This window comes from Balaenoptera borealis (assembly GCF_965194805.1).
Source record: "Balaenoptera borealis genome assembly, chromosome: 5".
NCBI lineage: Eukaryota > Metazoa > Chordata > Mammalia > Artiodactyla > Balaenopteridae > Balaenoptera > Balaenoptera borealis.
In genome coordinates this window covers 128,800,425-128,819,220 of record NC_138862.1, presented here as the reverse complement: position 1 = coordinate 128,819,220, position 18,796 = coordinate 128,800,425, and positions in this window count along the sequence as shown.

Below are 18,796 nucleotides of genomic sequence, written 5' to 3'. Positions count from 1 at the left end.
GGGCCCCATCAGCCTGAGCCATTGTCAACACACACACCATAGACCTGGAGCTGCCACATGTCCCTGCACATGACACCTTACACCACTAGACCCCGGGTCAGAGCATGCTCCTGTGTACCCCACCCACAGGTGAATGTCTTTCTTTACCAAAGTCAGTTCATAAAGTCTGGAAGAGGTGACTTCTTTCTCAAATGTGTAGACACCTATGAAAGGCTACAAAGATGACAAAGAATCAGGGCAACATGACACCACTAAAGGAACACAGTAAGCTTCTAGTAACTGACCACAAAGAAGTGGAAATACATGAATTTTCAAAATAATTGGTCTAAAGAGGCCCAAAAGCTATAAAAGGAGACAGATAAACAATTTAATGAGATCAGGCAAACAATGTAAGAACAAAACGGGAAGTTTAACAAAGAGATAGATAACAAAAAAGAACCAAGCAGAAGTTTTGGAGTTGAAGAATTAAATTGAAGCATTAAATTAAAGAATTAAACTGAAGAATTCAATAGAGAGCTTCCACACTAGACTGGACCAAGTAGAAGAAAGAATCAGTGAATGTGATTGAAGACAGATCATTTGAAAATATTCAGTTAGAAGAGCAGAAAGAATGAAAAGAAAAGAAGAAAGCTGTGGGACCTATGGGACTCCATTAAGATAAACAATCTATGCATCATTGGAGTCCCAGAAGGAGAAGAGAGGGATAAATAAGTAGAAAGCTTATTTAAAGAAATGACAGCTGAAAACTTCCCAAACCTGGGGAGAAATTTGGAAATCCAAGTTCATGAAGCTAATTTCATCTTTCAATCCAAAACGATCTTCCCCTTGACAAATTATAATAAAACAGTCTAAAATCAAAGACAAAGAGAGAATTTTTAAAGCAGGAAGAGAAAAACTTTCTTTCATACAAGAGAACCCCCATACGGCTACCAGTGAGTTTTTCAACAGAAATCTTGCAGGCCTGGAGAAGGGGCATGACATATTCAAAGTGCTGAAAGAAAAAAACTGCCATCAAGAATACTTGATCTGGCAGAAATGAAAGCAAGATAAAGCCTGTTCCAAACAAATGAAAACTCAGAGTTCATCACCATTAGTGCCGCCTTACAAGAAATGATGAAAGGAATTCTTCAAACTGAAACAAAAGGACGCTAATTAGTAACATGAAAACATATGAAAATACAACACATCAGAAAATAATACTCTAATGGGCTTCCCTGGCGGCACAGTGGTTAAGAATCTGCCTGCCAATGCAAGGGACATGGGTTCGAGCCCTGGTCCGGGAAGACCCCACATGCTCCAGAGCAACTAAGCCCGTGCACCACAACTACTGAGCCTGCGTGCCTAGAGGCTGTGCTCCACAACAAGAGAAGCCACCGCAATGATAAACCTGCGCACCGCAATGAAGAGTAGCCCTCGCTCACTGCAACTAGAGAAAGCCTGCGTGCAGCAAAGAAGACCCAACGCAGCCAAAAATAAATAAATAAAATAAATTTATTTTTAAAAAAAAGAAAAGAAAAGAATACTCTAGGGAATTCCCTGGGGTCCAGTGTTTAGGAGCTGGTGCTTTCACTGCCGTGGGCCTGGGGTTCAATCCCTGCTCACGGAACTAAGACCCCACAAGCCATGTGGCACATCCAGAAAAAAAAAAAAAAAAAAACAACTCTAATACTGTAATATGGAGGTGTGTTAACCACTTAACCCTAGAATAAAGGTAAAAGAACAAAAGTATTAAAAACAGCTATAGCTACAATAATTTCTTAATGGATACACAACATAGAGACATTGAAAACATAAGAAGGAGAGGAGGAGTAGTAAAAAGGTAGAGTAAAAGTGTAGGTATGTGACTGAAGTTAAGTTGTTATCAGCTTAAAACATATTGTTATAGATGTTTCAAGTAAGCCACAGGGTAACCACAAAACAAAAACCTATAGTAGGTACAAACAAAATAAAGATGAGGGAATCAAAGTACACCACTATGAAAAATCATCAGTTCACAAAGGAAGACAGCAAGAGAGGAAATAAAAACAAAGGAAGTACAAAACAGCTAGAAAACAATTAACAAGATGGGAATAGTAAGTCCTTATCTATCAACAATTACTTTAAATTTAAATAGATTAAATTCTACAATAAAAAGACATCAAATGGATGAGCAATTTTTTTTTAAAACCAGACTATATGCTGCTGCAAAAGACCCACTTTAGCTTCCAGGTCATATGTAGGCTCAAAGTGGAGGAATAGAAAAAAATACTCCATGCAAATTGAATACCAAAAGAGAAAATAGACTTTAAGTCACAAACTATAAGAGGCAAAGAAAGGGGTCAATTAACCAAGAGAATATAACTATTATAAATACATATGCACCCAGCATCAGAGCACCTAAATATATTAAGCAAATGCTAACAGATCTGAAGACAGAAATAGGTAGCAACACAGCAGTTGTAAGAAAATTCAATATAAAGACACAGACCTACTAGAGAATGGACTTGAGGATATGGGGAGGGGGTGGGGTGAGATGTGACAGGGTAAGAGAGTGTCATGGACATATATACACTATCAAATGTAAAATAGATAGCTAGTGGGAAGCAGCCGCATAGCACAGGGAGATCAGCTCGGTGCTTTGTGACCACCTAGAGGGGTGGGATGGGGAGGGTGGGAGGGAGGGAGATGCAAGAGGGAAGAGAAATGGGAACATATTGTATATGTATAACTGATTCACTTTGTTATAAAGCAGAAGCTAACACACTATTGTAAGTCAATTATACTTCAATAAAGATGTTTAAAAAAAAAAAAAAAAAAAAAGAAAATTCAATACCCCATTTTCAGCTATGGAAAGATCTTCCAGACAGAAAATTAATAAAGAAAATATTGGACTTGAACTATACTTTAGACCAAATGGAGCTAACAGACATAAAGAGAACGTTCCCTCCAACAGTAGAAGAATACATATTCTTCTCAAAAGCCCATGGGACATTTTCCAGGATAGGTCATATGTTAGGTCACAAAATAAATCTTAACAAGTTTAAAAAGACTGAAATCATAACAAGGTTAAAAAGACTGAAATCATACCAGCTCTCATTTCTGACCACAGTGGTATGAAACTAGGAATCAATAACAGGAGGGAAACTGGAAAATTCACAAATATGTGGAAATTAAACAACACACTCCTGAACAACTAATAGGTCAAAGATGAAATCAAAAAATATCTTGAGACAAATGAAAATGGAAACACAACATACCAAAACTTATGGTATGCAGCAAAAGCTGTGATAAGAGGAAAGTGTAGAGTGATAAATATCTACATTAAGAAAAAAAGAAATATCTCAAACAAATAACCTAATTTTACACCTCAAGGAACTAGAAAAAGAAAAAACAAACTAATTGCAAAGTTAGCAGAAAGAAGGAGATAAGAAAAATCAGAGTTAAAGTAAATGAAACAAAGAATAGAAAAAAAATAGAAAGGATCAATGAAGCTAAATGTTTGCTTTGAAAAATAACCAATAGACAAAGCTTAGCTAGATTTACCAAGAAAAAAAGACAGCACTCAAATGAATAAAATTATAAATGAACGAGGAGATGTTATAACTGATATCACAGAAATACAAAGGATCATAAGAGACTACTGTGAACAATTATATGTCAACAAAATGGACAACCTAGAACAAATGGATAAGTCCCTGGAAACATTTGACCTACCAAGACTGAATCATGAAGAAATAGAAAATCAAACCAACAACAAGTAAGGAGATTGATCAGTAATCAAATCCTCCTAACAAAGAAAAGAACAGGTGGCTTCATGGGTGAATACAACAAAACTTTTAAAGAACTAATGCCATTCCTTCTTAAACTTTTCCAAAAAATTGAAGAGGAAGGAACACTCTCAAACTCATTTTACAAGGCCAACATTACCTTTTTTACCACAGCCTGATAAGGATACTACAAGAAAAGAAAACTACAAGCCAATATCCCTGATGAATATAGATGAACTACATGAAAAATAAACTATCTGAAAAAGAAATAAAGAAAATAATTCTACTTAGAATAACAACAAAAACAATAAACTACTTAGGAATAAATTTAACCAAGGAAGTAAAAGGTCTATACACCAAAAACTGTTAGATATTGGTGAAAGAAATTGAGGAAGATACAAAAAAATGGAAAGATCTCTCATGTTCATGGATTGGAAGAGTTAATATTGTTAAAGTGTCCACACTATTCAAAGTCATCTATAGATTCAAAGCAGTTCCTATTAAAATTCCAATATCATTTTTTCACAGAAATAGAAAACACAATCCTAAAATTCATTTGCAATCACCCCAAAAGACCCCAAATAGCCAAAGCAATTCTGAGAAAGAACAGAGCTTGAGGCATCACGCTTCCTGATTTCACACTTTTATTACAAAGCTATAGTAATCAAAACAACATGGTATTGCCACAGAAACATACACGTAGACCAATGGAAGAGAATTGAGATCACAGAAGTAAACCCACACATATGTGGTCAACTAATACGTAATGGGGATAATATACTCTCTTCAAGAAATAGTGTTGGAAAACAGGATATTCACATTAAAAAGAATGAATTTAGACCCTTATCTTACACCATTCACAAAAACTAACCTACAATGGATTAAAGACTTAAAAATAAGACCCAAAACTATAAAATTTCTAGAAGAAAACAGGGAAAAAACACCTTACCATCAGTCTCGGCAATGATTTTTTAGATATGACACTAAAAGCACAAGCAGCAAAAGCAAAAGTGGGGGTGGAGTCAAGATGGCATACTAGGAGGACATGGAATTCGCATCTTCTCACAACTAGGGCACCTACCAGGCACCGGTGGGGGACGACGGACACCTAAGGGGATGGGAGGAACCCCCAGTGACTGGGTAGGATGTGGGGTGTGGGGGGAGTGAGGAGGTAGGAGAAGTGGAGGCAGGATGGGACTGGCACCCCTGAGAGGTGGCTGGGGAAGGGGAAGGGATCCCACGCCAGAAGGGGGAAATTGGGGAACCATTGGGAGGGCAGAGGATCAAAAGGGAGCATGGCCAGGTTTCCCCTGCCCACTTGGGCCCCCAGGAACCTGCTGAGATCCCAGGACTGATCCTCTGCCCACCGAGGCCCCCTTGAGCCATGCGGGTCCTGAGGGAGTGGGAGGGAGGGAAGGGCGAGCAAAAGTAAAGGCTGGACCTCCAGGACCAGCACCCCTGAGGGGCGGCTGGGGGAGGGGAGGAGTTCTTACACCCAGAGGGACCCACCCATGGTTAGGGGTCCAGTGGTGACGGGGGAGGCTGTGGGGGAGATGGTGGGGGAGGGCCGTGAAGGAATGGAAGGGAATGCGGCCAGTGCTTTCCCTGTCCATTTAGGCACTGGGGAGTCTGTTGGGATCCTGGGCCTAATCCTCTGCCCTCGGAGCCTCCCTCCACCGCGAAGAACCCAAGTCCCGCCCCTACACTCCACCCAGGGCCCTACCTCTACACTCGGAGACCCCCTCCAAAGCGCTGGGCCTAAACCCCACCCACATACCCTCACTCAGGGCCCTACCTCCAAACTCCAGAACTCCACACTCCAGAGGCCCTCCTTTCCACGTGCTGTCTCTCTCCTTCAGCATGCACGTCCTAAGCAGAGGCCCCACCCCACACTTGAACATCGCCTGCCTAGGTCCCACCCCATGCTCAAACTTCAGCCCCCCACCAGCCTAGGTCCCGCCCTACCCTAAACCCCGTCCCTGCCGAAGTTCCACCCTCGCCTAAACTCCACCCCCATAGCCAAGGCTTTCTTTTTTTTTTCCTCTTTTAGACTGGGGTTCTGTTTTACCTTGTTGATTCATTGTTGTTGATACTTTTGTATTTTGATTTTTTCCTAATAAATCTTTTATTTTTCTAATTTTATTTTATTCTTTATACTTTGTTATTGTTCTCTCCTTTTGGCTTGTTCCCCACCCCACCCCCCTTTTTTCTTCTTTTTTCTGTTGTGGTTTTATTTTACCTTGTTGCAGTTGTTTCAATTATAGTTTTATTTTTCCTAATATATTTTGTATCTTTCTAATTTTATTTTGTTGTTTATTCTTTGATATTCTACTGCTCATTTTTTCCCTTTTTTTTCTTTTCTTTCTTTTCTTTACCATGCCACTAAGCTTGCAAGATCTTGGTTCCCAGGCTGGAGGTTGGGCCCGAGCTCCTGTGGTGGGACCTCTGAGTCCAAACTGCTGGACTAACAGAGAACCTCAGACCCAAGGGAATACAAATCGGAGTGAGGTCTCCCAGAGATTCTCATCTCAGCACCAAGACCCGGCTCTATCCAACTGCCTACACATTCCAGTGCTGGACGTCTCAGGCCAAACAACCAGTAAGACAGGAATACAGCACCACCCATCAAAAAGAGAAAAAAAAAATGAAATGACAAAAAAATACGTTACAGATGAAGGAACAAGGTAAAAACCTATAAGACCAAACAAATGAAGACGAAATAGGCAACCTACCTGAAAAAGAATTCAGAATAATGATAGTAAAGATGATCCAAAATCTCGGAAACAGAATGGAGAAAATACAAGAAATATTTAACAAGGATTTAGAAGAATTAAAGAGCAATCAAACAGTAATGAACACAAAAACTGAAATTAAAAATACTCTAGAAGGAATCAATAGCAGAATAACTGAGGCAGAAGAATGGATAAGTAAGCTGGAAGATAAAATGGTGGAAATAACTGCCAGGGAGCAGAATAAAGAAAAAAGAATGAAAAAAATTGAGGACAATCTCAGAGACCTCTGGGAAAACATTAAACACACCAACATTTGGGGCTTCCCTGGTGGCGCAGTGGTTGAGAATCTGCCTGCTAATGCAGGGGACACGGGTTCGAGCCCTGGTCTGGGAGGATCCCACATGCCGCGGAGCAACTGGGCCCGTGAGCCACAACTACTGAGCCTGCGCGTCTGGAGCCTGTGCTCCGCAACAAGAGAGGCTGCGACAGTGAGAGGCCCGCGCACCACGATGAAGAGTGGCCCCCACTCGCCGCAACTGGAGAAAGCCCTCGCACAGAAACGAAGACCCAACACAGCCAAAAATAAATAATAAACAAATAAATTAATTTAAAAAAAAAAAACACACCAACATTTGAATTATAGGGGTCCCAGAAGAAGAAGAGAAATAGAAAGGGTCTGAGAAAATATTTGAAGAGACTGTAGTAAAAAACTTCTCTAACATGGGAAAGAAAACAGTCAATAAAGTCCAGGAAACATGGAGAGTCCCATACAGGATAAACCCAAAGAGAAACACTCCAAGGCACATATTAATGAAACTATCAAAAAGTAAATACGGAGAAAAAATATTAAAAGCAACAAGGGAAAAGCAACAAATAACATACCAGGGAATTGCCATAAGGTGAACAGCTGATTTTCAGCAGAAACTCTGCAAGCCAGAAGAGAGTGGCAGGACATATTTAAAGTGATGAAAGGGAAACACCGCCAACCAAGATTACTCTATCCAGCAAGGACCTCATTCAGATTTGATGGAGAAATTAAAACCCTTTCAGATAAGCAAAAGTTAAGAGAATTCAGCACCACGAAACCAGCTTTACAACAAATGCTAAAGGAACTTCTCTAGGCAGGAAACACAAGAGAAGGAAAAGACCTACAATAACAAACCCAAAACAATTAAGAAAATGGTAATAGGAACATACATATTAATAATTACCTTAAATGTAAATGGAATAAATGCTCCCACCAAAAGACATAGACTGGCTGAATGGATACAAAAACAAGACCCATACATATGCTGCCTACAAGAGACCCACTTCAGACCTAGGGACACATACAGACTGAAAGTGAGGGGATGGAAAAAGATATTTCATGCAAATAGAAATCAAAAGAAAGCTGGAGTAGCAATTCTCATATCAGACAAAACAGACTTTAAAATAAAGACTATTACAAGAGACAAAGAAGGACACTACATAATGATCAAGGGATCAATCCAAGAAGAAGATATAACAATTGTAAATATTTATGCACCCAACATAGGAGCACCTCAATACATAAGGCAAATGCTAACAGCCATAAAAGGGGAAATCAACAGTAACACAATAATAGCAGGGGACTTAAACACCCCACTTTCACCAATGGACAGATCATCCAAACTGAAAATAAATAAGGAAACACAAGCTGTAAATGACACATTAAACAAGATGGACTTAATTGATATTTATAGGACATTCCATCCAAAAACAACAGAAAACACTTTCTTCTCAAGTGCTCATGGAATACTCTCCAGGATAGACCATATTTTGGGTCACAAATCAAGCCTTGGTAAATTTATGAAAATTGAAATCATATCAAGTATCCTTTCTGACCACAACACTGTGAGACTAGATATCAATTACAGGAAAAAAAAACTGTAAAAAATACAAACACATGGAAGCTAAACAATATGCTACTAAATAACCAAGATATCACTGAATAAATCAAAGAGGAAATCAAAGAATACCTAGAAACAAATGACAATGAAAACATAACAAACCAAAAACTATGGGATGCAGCAAAAGCAGTTCTAAGAGGGAAGTTTATACTAATACAATCCTACCTCATGAAACAAGAAAAATCTCAAATAACCTAACCTTACACCTAAAGCAATTAGAGAAAGAAGAACAAAAAACCCCCAAAGTTAGCAGAAGGAAAGAAATCATAAAGATCAGATCAGAAATAAATGTAAAAGAAATGAAGGAAACAATAGCAAAGATCAATAAAACTAAAAGCTGGTTCTATGAGAAGATAAACAAAATTGATAAACCGTTAGCCAGACTCATCAAGAAAAAAAGGGGGAAGACTCAAGACAACAGAATTAGAAATGAAAAAGGAGAAGTAACAACTGACACCGCAGAAATACGAAGGATCATGAGAGATTACTACAAGCAACTATATGCCAATAAAATGGACAACCTGGAAGAAATGAACACAGTCTTAGAAAAGCACAACCTTCCGGGACTGAACCAGGAAGAAATAGAAAATATAAAGAGACCAATCACAAGCACTGAAATTGAAACTGTGATTAAAAATCTTCCAACAAACAAAAGCCCAGGACCAGATGGCTTCACAGGTGAATTCTATCAAATATTTAGAGAAGAGCCTTCTCAAACTCTTCCAAAATATAAGAGAAGGAGGAACACTCCCAAACTCTTTCTACGAGGCCACCATCACCCTGATACCAAAACCAGACAAAAATGAAGGATAAAAACCATATGATAATCTCAATAGATGCAGAAAAAGCTTTTGACAAAATTCAACACCCATTTATGATAAAAACTCTCCAGAAAGTAGGCATAGAGGGAACTTACCTTAACATAATAAAGGCCATATATGACAAACCCACAGCCAACATCATCCTCAATGGTGAAAAACTGAAACCATTTCCTCTAAGATCAGGAACAAGACAAGGTTGCCCACTCTCACCAGTATTATTCAACAGAGTTTTGGAAGTTTTAGCCACAGCGATCAGAGAAGAAAAAGAAATAAAAGGAATCCAAATAGGAAAAGAAGAAGTAAAAGTGTCACTGTTGCAGATGACATGATACTATACATGGAGAATCCTAAAGATGCTACCAGAAAACTACGAGAGCTAATCAGTGAATTTAGTAGAGTAGCAGGATACAAAATTAATGCACAGAAATCTCTTGCATTCCTATACATTAATGATGAAAAATCTGAAAGAGAAATTAAGGAAACACTCCCATTTACCATTGCAACAAAAAGAATAAAATACCTAGGAAAAAACTTACCTAAGGAGACAAAAGACCTGTGTGCAGAGGTCAGAATGGCCATGATCAAAAAACCTACAAACAATAAATGCTGGAGAGTGTGGGGAGAAAAGGACCTTCTTGCACTGTTGGTGGGAATGTAAATTGATACAGCCACTATGGGGAACAGTATGGAGGTTCCTTAAAAAACTAAAAATAGGGCTTCCCTGGTGGCGCAGTGGTTGAGAATCTGCCTGCTAATGCAGGGGACACGGGTTCGAGCCCTGGTCTGGGAAGATCCCACATGCCACGGAGCAGCTGGGCCCGTGAGCCACAACTACTGAGCCTGCGCGTCTGGAGCCTGTGCCCCGCGACGGGAGGGGCCGCGATAGTGAAAGGCCCGCGCACCGCGATGAAGAGCGGTCCCTGCACCGCGATGAAGAGTGGCCCCCACTTGCCTCAACTAGAGAAAGCCCTCGCATGAACCGAAGACCCAACACAGCCAAAAATAAAAAAATAAAATAAATAAATAAAGTAGCTATAAAAAAAAAAAAAAAAAGAAAAAGTGCTAAAAAAAAAAAAAAAAAAAAAAAAAAAAAAAAAAAAAAAAAAAACTAAAAATAGAACTACCATATGACCCAGCAAACCCACTACTGGGCATATACCCTGAGAAAACCATAATTCAGAAAGAGTCATGTACCACAATGTTCATTGCAGCACTATTTACAATAGCCAGGACATGGAAGCAACCTAAGTGTCCATCGACAGGTGAATGAATAAAGAAGATGTGGCACATATACACAAAGGAATATTACTTAGCCATAAAAAGAAACGAAATTGAGTTCTTTGTAGTGAAGTGGATGGACGTAGAGTGGGTCATACAGAGTGAAGTAAGTCAGGAAGAGAAAAACAAATACTGTATACTCCAAAACCATAATCTTAAACCACCAAGGAATAACAAAATTTCACATGGGTTGACAATTTCAGTGACCTCAGAGCACAAAAAACCCCCTGAGTGATTAAAGCCTAGACCTACTAGCCAAAGCATAATATCACTTATTGATCCAAAAAATTGATCAACGGAACAAGTTACCCTAGGGATAACAGCGCAATCCTATTCTAGAGTCCATATCGACAATAGGGTTTATGACCTCGATGTTGGATCAGGACATCCTAATGGTATAACCGCTATTAAGGTTTCGTTTGTTCAATGATTAAAGTCCTACGTGATCTGAGCTCAGACTAGAGCAATCCAGGTCGGTTTCTATCTATTACGCATTTCTCCCAGTATGAAAGGACAAGAGAAATAAGGCCCACTTTAAATAAGCGCCTTCAAAACAATTAATGATCTAATCTCAACTTAATAAGCAAGTGCAAACTAATCACCCAACACCAGGGTTTTGTTGGGGTGGCAGAGCCTGGTAATTGTGTAAAACTTAAACCTTTATACTCAGAGGTTCAAACCCTCTCCCCAACAAAATGTTTATAATTAACATTTTAATGCTGATCATTACTATGCTCCTAGCCGTAGCATTCCTGACACTAGTAGAACGTAAAATCCTAGGCTACAAAAAAAAAAGAAAAAAAAAAAAAACAAAAAAAACAAATACTGTATACTAACACATATATATGGAATCTAAAAAAAATGGTTCTGATGAACCTAGGGACAGGACAGGAATAAAGGCGCAGACATAGAGAATGGACTTGAGGACACAGGGAGGGGGAAGGGTAAGCTGGGACGAATTGAGAGAGTGACGTTGACATATGTACACTACCAAATGTAAAATAGATAGCTAGTGTGAAGCAGCTGCATAGCACAGGGATATCAGCTCGGTGCTTTACGACCACCTAGAGCGGTGGGATAAGGAGGGTGGGAGGGAGATGCAAGAGGGAGGGGATATGGGGATATGCATATGCATATAGCTGATTCACTTTGTTATACAGCAGAAACTAACACAACATTGTAAAGCAATTATACTCCAATAAAGGTGTTAAAGGAGAAAAGAAAAGAAAAAAAAAGCAAAAGTAAGTAAGTTGGACTACATTAAACAAAAAGACACCTCCAAAGAATCAATCAACGAAGTGAAATGAAAAGGTAACCTAGGAATGGGAGAAAGTATTTACAAACCATATATCCGATAAAGGGTTAACATCCAAAATATATAAGGAATTCATACAAACTCAATAGCAAAAAACCAAATAATCTAATTTGGCTTTGGGTAAAGGACCTGAATACATATTTTCCCAAAGAAAACATACATATGGTCAACAAGTACATGAAAAGGTGCTTAAAATCACTAACCATCAAGGAAATGAAAATCAAAACCACAACATGATATCACATCACACCTGTTAGAAAGGCTATTATCAAAAAGAAAAGAGATAAATAACAAAGGCTGGCAAGGATGTGGAGAAAAGGGAACCCTCGTGCACTGTTGGTGAGAATGTAAATTGGTGCAGCCACTATGGAAAACAGTATGGAGGTTCCTTAAAAAACTGAAAATAGAACTACATATGATGCAGCATTCCCACTTCTGGGTATATATCCAATGGAACTGTTATCACTATTTTGAAGAGATATCTGCACTTCCGTGTTCACTGCAGCATTATTCACAGTAGCCAAGACAAGAAAACAAAGTGTCCATCCATGGATGAATGGGTAAAGAAAATGTGATTGTTTATATATAAATGTGATTATACATATATATATATATAGCTGCATGGGATATTATTCTGTCACAAAAAATCTTGCCATTCTCAACAACATGGATGAATCTGGAGGACATTATGCTAAGTAAAATGAGACAGAGAAAGACTAATAGCGTATGATCTCACTTATATGTGGAATCTAAAAACATTAATGTCATAGAAATAGAGAGCAGATTGATGGTTACCAGGGAATAGGGGGTAGGGAAAAAGGGAAAATGTTGGCCAAAGGTTACAAACTTTCAATTATAATGTGAATAAGTTTCAGGGATCTAATGCACAGCATGGTGACTATCGATAACAATACTTTATTGTATACTTGAAAGTTGCTATGAGAGTAGATCTTAAATGCTCTCACCATACGAAGAAGAACAACAAAAATGGTAATTATGTGAGGTGAAGGATGTGTTAACTAACCTTATTGTGGCAAACATTTCACAATATATACATATATCAAATTGTCACCGTACACCTTACACTTACACAATCTTATATATCAATTATATCACAATAAAGCTGGGAAAAAATAAAGTTAAGAATTTTAAACAATAAACAAAGTTTACGTAGAAAGGCAAAAAATCCAGAGTGATAAATATAATATTGAAGGAGCAGAACAAAGTTAGAAGATTGACATTACTCAGATTCAAGACTTACTATAAAGCCACAGTAATCAAGATGGTGCAATATTGGCAAAAGAATAGGCAAATAGATTAATGGCACAGAACTGAGAGCACAGAAATAGACCCTAATAAATATAATCAAGTAATCTTTTACAAAGGAGCAAAGATGATACTGGAAATGGAAAAAATATATTTTCAACAAATGGTGCTGGAGCAACTGGACATCCACATGCAGAAAAAAAAAAAGAATCTAGACACAGATCTCACATTCTTCACAAAAAAATTAAATCAAAATGGATCATAGACCTAAATGTAAAATGCAAAACTTATTATAAAATTCCTAGGTGATAATATAGGAGAAAACCTAGATGCCCTTGGGTAAGGTGATACCTTTTTAGCTACAACAAAGATACAATCCATGAAAGAAATAATTTATAAGCCAGATTTCAGTAAAATTAAAATCTTCTGCTCTGCAAAAACAATGTCAAGAGAATCAGAAGACAAGCCACAGACTGGGAGAAAATATTTGCAAAATGCACATCTGATAATGGGCTGTTATCCAAAATATACAAAGAACTTTTAAAACTTAACCATAAGAAAATAAACAACCCAAATAAATGGACCAAAGACCTTAACAGACATCTCACCAAAGAAGATATACAATGGCAAATATGCATATGAAAAGATGCTCTGCAGCACAAGCCATCAGAGAAGTGCAAATTAAAACAACAATGAGATACCACTATATAGCTATTAGGATGGCCAGAATCTGGAACACTGACAACACCAAATGCTGATGAGGATGTGGAGCAACAGGAACTCTCTTACATTGCTGGTGGGAATGCAAAAGAGTACAGCCACTTTGGAAGACAATTTGGCAGTGTCTTACAAAACTAAAAATACTCTTACTATACAATCCAGCAATCACACTCCTTGGTATTTACCCAAAGGAGCTGAAAACTTATGTCCACACAAGGACCTGCATGGGAATGTTTACAGCAGCTTTATTCATAATTGCCAAAACTTGGAAGCAACCAACATGTCCCTCAGTAGGTGAATGGGTAAATAAACTGTGGTCCATCTGGACAATGCATTATTATTCACTATAAAGAGATGAGCCATCAAGCTATGAAAAGACATGAAAGAGGCTTAAATGCATATTACTAAGTGAGAGAAGCCAATCTGAAAAGGCTACCTACTGTATGATTCCAACCATATGACAGTCTAGAAAAGGCAAAACTATGGAAGCAGTAAAAGATCACCAGTTGCCAGGAATAAAGGAAGGAGGGAGGGATGAACAGGCAGAGCACAGAGGGTTTTTAGAGCAATGACACTACTCTGTATGACACCATAATAGTTGACACATACCATAATGCATTTGTCAAAACCTATAAAACTCTAATATAAACTATGAACTTTGGGTGATAATGATGTGTCAGAGTAGGCTTATCAATTGTAACAAATGAATCACTCTGGTGTGGGATTTTGATACTGGGGGAGGCTGTGTGTGTGGTGGGCAGGGAGTTACATGAGAAATCTCTGTACCTTCTGCTCAGTTTTGCTGTGACCCTAAACCTGTTCTAAAAATCATCTAAAAGTTGAAAAAAATATTGAAACAATTTATCTCAAATTATGTTCTCCAGGAAGCAGATCTGAGATGGAGTTTAGTGTGCTTGATATTCATGGGAAGTGCCCTCGGGATGGACTCTTGCTGAATGAAGGGGAAAGAAGCAGGAGCTGACAGAGCGAGAAATCAAACTGTGATGCAAGCCCAACGGTAGGCTTGGCTCCCTCAAATGCAGTTTCAGAGTGAGAATGGCCCTTCAAAGTTTTCCCAAGTTGGGTTGAGGTGGCTAGGTCTTTATTTCCTGCATCTTTCTTCATTGGATATGGCCAGTCCTGAGACTGACCTTGGGTGAATGGCCAGCCCTGAAAGACTAACCTTGGGTGAAGCTAATCTCTACAGATGAGACAACCCCTGAAGGAACTGATGGCCAAAGGTTGTCTGCTAACAGCCCTCCTAGTAGTTGGGGCAGCAATCCTGCAATGAAAGGGATCTGAGTGGCAGATTACCATGTCCATGACATTCACCAAGGAGAAACTCACCAGAGCCGAATGGCCCAGCTGTCCAGATGGAAGGAGGTAGCCTTCGACATTGTATTTCAGAAAAGTACAAATACAGTTGGAGAATCCTAACTTCAAGTTTTAAAAGTTCTATTCTGATTTCTGATGCATCACTAACTAGTCCCACAAAAGCATTGCTAATCCTTGGAGGATATTTTTCAGAAATAACATAGCTTTGGAGTATGGAGAAGGGCAGAGGAATCGCTCCAAGGTAGACAACTAGCCAGCAGCTTGAAACCTTACTGTCTCTTCAAGTTTGGATTTTGTAATTTTACAAAAGTTGGTGTTTTCTCTTGTACTCTTGATTCTGGCACTATCCTTGTTCACTTCCAGAAATTCATCCATGCTTAATTCTTCAGTCTTCTTGTCTGACAGCAACAAAGGAGCAGTGAAGCATATGTTTCATACTCCTTAATGAGATCTTCTTCTGGCCCTCAGCCTGCTGGCACCTTTCAATGCAAGAAATGCAGAGCCAACAGAGGCTGAGGGTGAGTGCAGCCAGCCTGCATTCACAGTGTGCAGCTGCAGCCTCCAGGAAGGGCCTCTCTCAGCTTGCATGTATCCAGGAGGCAGAACAGAAGCTGGCCCTCATCCTGTCCCAGTTCTGCTTTGAGTGGAACACTCGATCACTCTGAGTTTCCAGGGAGACATGACAGAGGGCATAGGACTTGGTGACCTCCAGGGCTGGTGGGAGTCTCAAGGGATATCTTAGACGTGAAAATGCTCCATAAACTGGAATACACTGGACAATCACCAGGCAGAGTTTGTGTTTGTGTTTCTTTTACAGTTTGACCTTGTAAAATAAATACTCTTTCCTTGGCAAAAGAATTTTAGTCCCTTCCAAGAACTGGGACAGCTTAGTGCCCTGAACATGCCCTCAATTTCAGTCACGAGGTTGAATTCTAATCCCCAATCTTCTGCCACCTTAATCTCACTTAATCTCTCTTCTGAAGTAAGAGAATTTGACTCCATCACTATTGAGTTCCCTCCCAGCTGGGTTAAGCTGATGTGGGCTGAAGGGAACTGGACACATCGGGGTGGAGGACACCTTGGTATGCAGAGGGAAAAACACCAACTAGGATTTAGGAGACCAGAGACCTGATTCATTCTTCCGTTAACCAGCTGGTGACCTTGGGCACATCACTCAAACTCTCTCAATCTCCAAAGGAAAGTGGAGATAACATAACATTTTATAATAATACGTCAAGATTTACTATGAGGATTAAACAAAAGAATTTATGTAAATTACCTACCAGTGTCTGGTGGCCTTCTCATTTAACTATCTCATGGTCTGGTTGTGGCAGAAAGAAGATAGTCGGCACTGCTTTGCTGTTAGGCTCCAAAACCCAGCACCCGCTATAGGTAAGATCCACCAGCCTTGCTAGGATTGAGCCATGAGTTTGAAGAAGATGATTTTAGCGTGGACCCTGAAAAGAATGAAAGTTCTTGTGTCCAGTGGAACCTCATGTCAGCTGGGATACTATGAGGCCTGATGCACAAAGCTGAGCCCACCACACCATCCTGCTATGAACTGAGGGTAAGGCCAAGGAAATTTCAGTAAGTGTAGAAAGGTGGTAATAGCATTGCTTGGCTGTAATATTCCAGAAATTGTTAGTGTATGTGTCAGTGAGCTATAGTTGTAATAATTCTGTGTAACAATAATCCCAAACTCATTTATTCTTGCTTGTGTATCTGAGAGTTGGCTGATCTAGACTGGATTTGGTTGGATGGCTCTGCTTCAAGCTGTGGGTTCACCTGTGTTTGGGTCTTCATTAAGAGTACGGCTCAGATATGTTCCATATGTGTTCATTCTAAGGCTCGGGCTGATCAGGCAGTAGCTACCTGGGGACAGTTCTTCTCATGGTGATAGCAGAGATGCAAGAGGGCAAGCCCAATTGCACAAGCAGATTTCAAGTTTTCCCTTGCATAGTGTCCGATAATACCCTTTTGACCAAAGAGAATCACAAAACTTTGCACATAGTAAGGAGAAATATATCCTGCCTCTAAAGAGAGGAACTGTAAAGTCACGTGGCAAAGGGTGTGGATGCAGACAAAGTGAAGAACTGGTGCCAATAAATCCATCCACCATACTGTCTAAATGTAATACACATCTGTTTAATGGGCCACGTAGATGTGATAGGCATTTTGTCTCATAATTCAGAGAGGACTGGTCACAGAACAGAAGGTCACTTGAGTTAGCTTACGTGAAGTGTACATTATTATAAGAGGCCAATGGACAGTGTCTTAAGCATCTGAGGTCAGGAAATGAGGCTGTGCTGGTGACATGGGACTCAAAACTGAAAGTCAGGATGTGACGCTACCCCTTCAGTTCTCACAAAGTTGCATGGCTCTTGGTTTCCACTTCTTTTGCATTTGCTTTATTAATCTGTTTCTCTGTGAGGACTGGTTTCTTTTTTCTTCCCAAGGTGACTCTTCTCTCATTATTTTAGCTTCCTACTAGCTGTGGTGCTGGCTTGTCCCTGTGCTGATTTAGGCTCACACTGTATGGTTTTTTAATTAAAATATCCATCAGAGACAATCACTGGGCTTTTCAGCTTAGCTTAATCAGGGAATTTGGTTGCCTTTGGATTGGTTTCCATAGGTTCTAATAAAATGTGGCCAGAGGAGGCAGGATCCCAGGCTGAGCAGGAGCTACGCAAGGGATCATTTCCAAGAGGGGGTGTTGAGGCAGAAATGAACATGTTCATTTCACAGTCCCAGGAGATCTAGAAAAAGGGGGAATGTGCTACCCAGAAATATTCTACTAAACTAATTCCCTAAAGGAATTTATGCAAAACCTTACGGACACAGGCTCAAAACGTCTTCTTCAGTTTAGGTTCCCATTTCTCCGACACCCCAGTATCCTCCATGAGTGCTTCTTCTTTGGTTCTCTCTTTAAATATTTGTGCCCCTGGGACTCAGCTTTTACACTCTGCCCAGATGGACATCACTAGTGGCCGAGGCCACATGCCTGTTTGTACAGCTGGTCATGAGACTCAGTGTCATCAGGACTCCGTCTCTCTACATTTCTCTATACTTATTTCCTTTCAGTTGACTCTTCCTGGGCTTAAGCAGCTGCAGGCATGCATCCTACTAATTTCACAATGAGCAAAAGGAGTGGTTATTTTCCCAATGGTTCCCACAGAAGTTCCAGAAGTGAATCTCACAGTCTAAGATTAGCCTGGTTGAGACACACGCAGTAGTAGATGTTTTTGGTGCTCCATCCAGATCCCCTCTGTCAGCTGTTACACCCTTCCCATCCTTATCCCTCTTCCCACCACCCACAGCTGTTTGAGGCTGTGGCTAGCAGCTTAAACCTGTGACCTTGACTTACGAGAGTTGCCCTTGGTTAATAAGAGCCTCCTAACCCAAGGATGCCTGGGAGGTTACACTGCCTCTATCTCTAGATCAGTGACTGACAGACAAGGAGGTACAAAAGGCCAGCCCCTTGCCTCCAGGCAGAAACAACTCTGTAGTGCAATTTGTGTGCCAGAGGCAAGCTTCTCCTTCCAGAAACAAAATCAGCTCAAATCTGGACTTTACCTGACACCAGCTCTCTTCTTGTCTCCTTCCTCTTCTCTATCTTGCTTCCCTCACTCCCTTACATGTTTCTCCTAAGAGCACA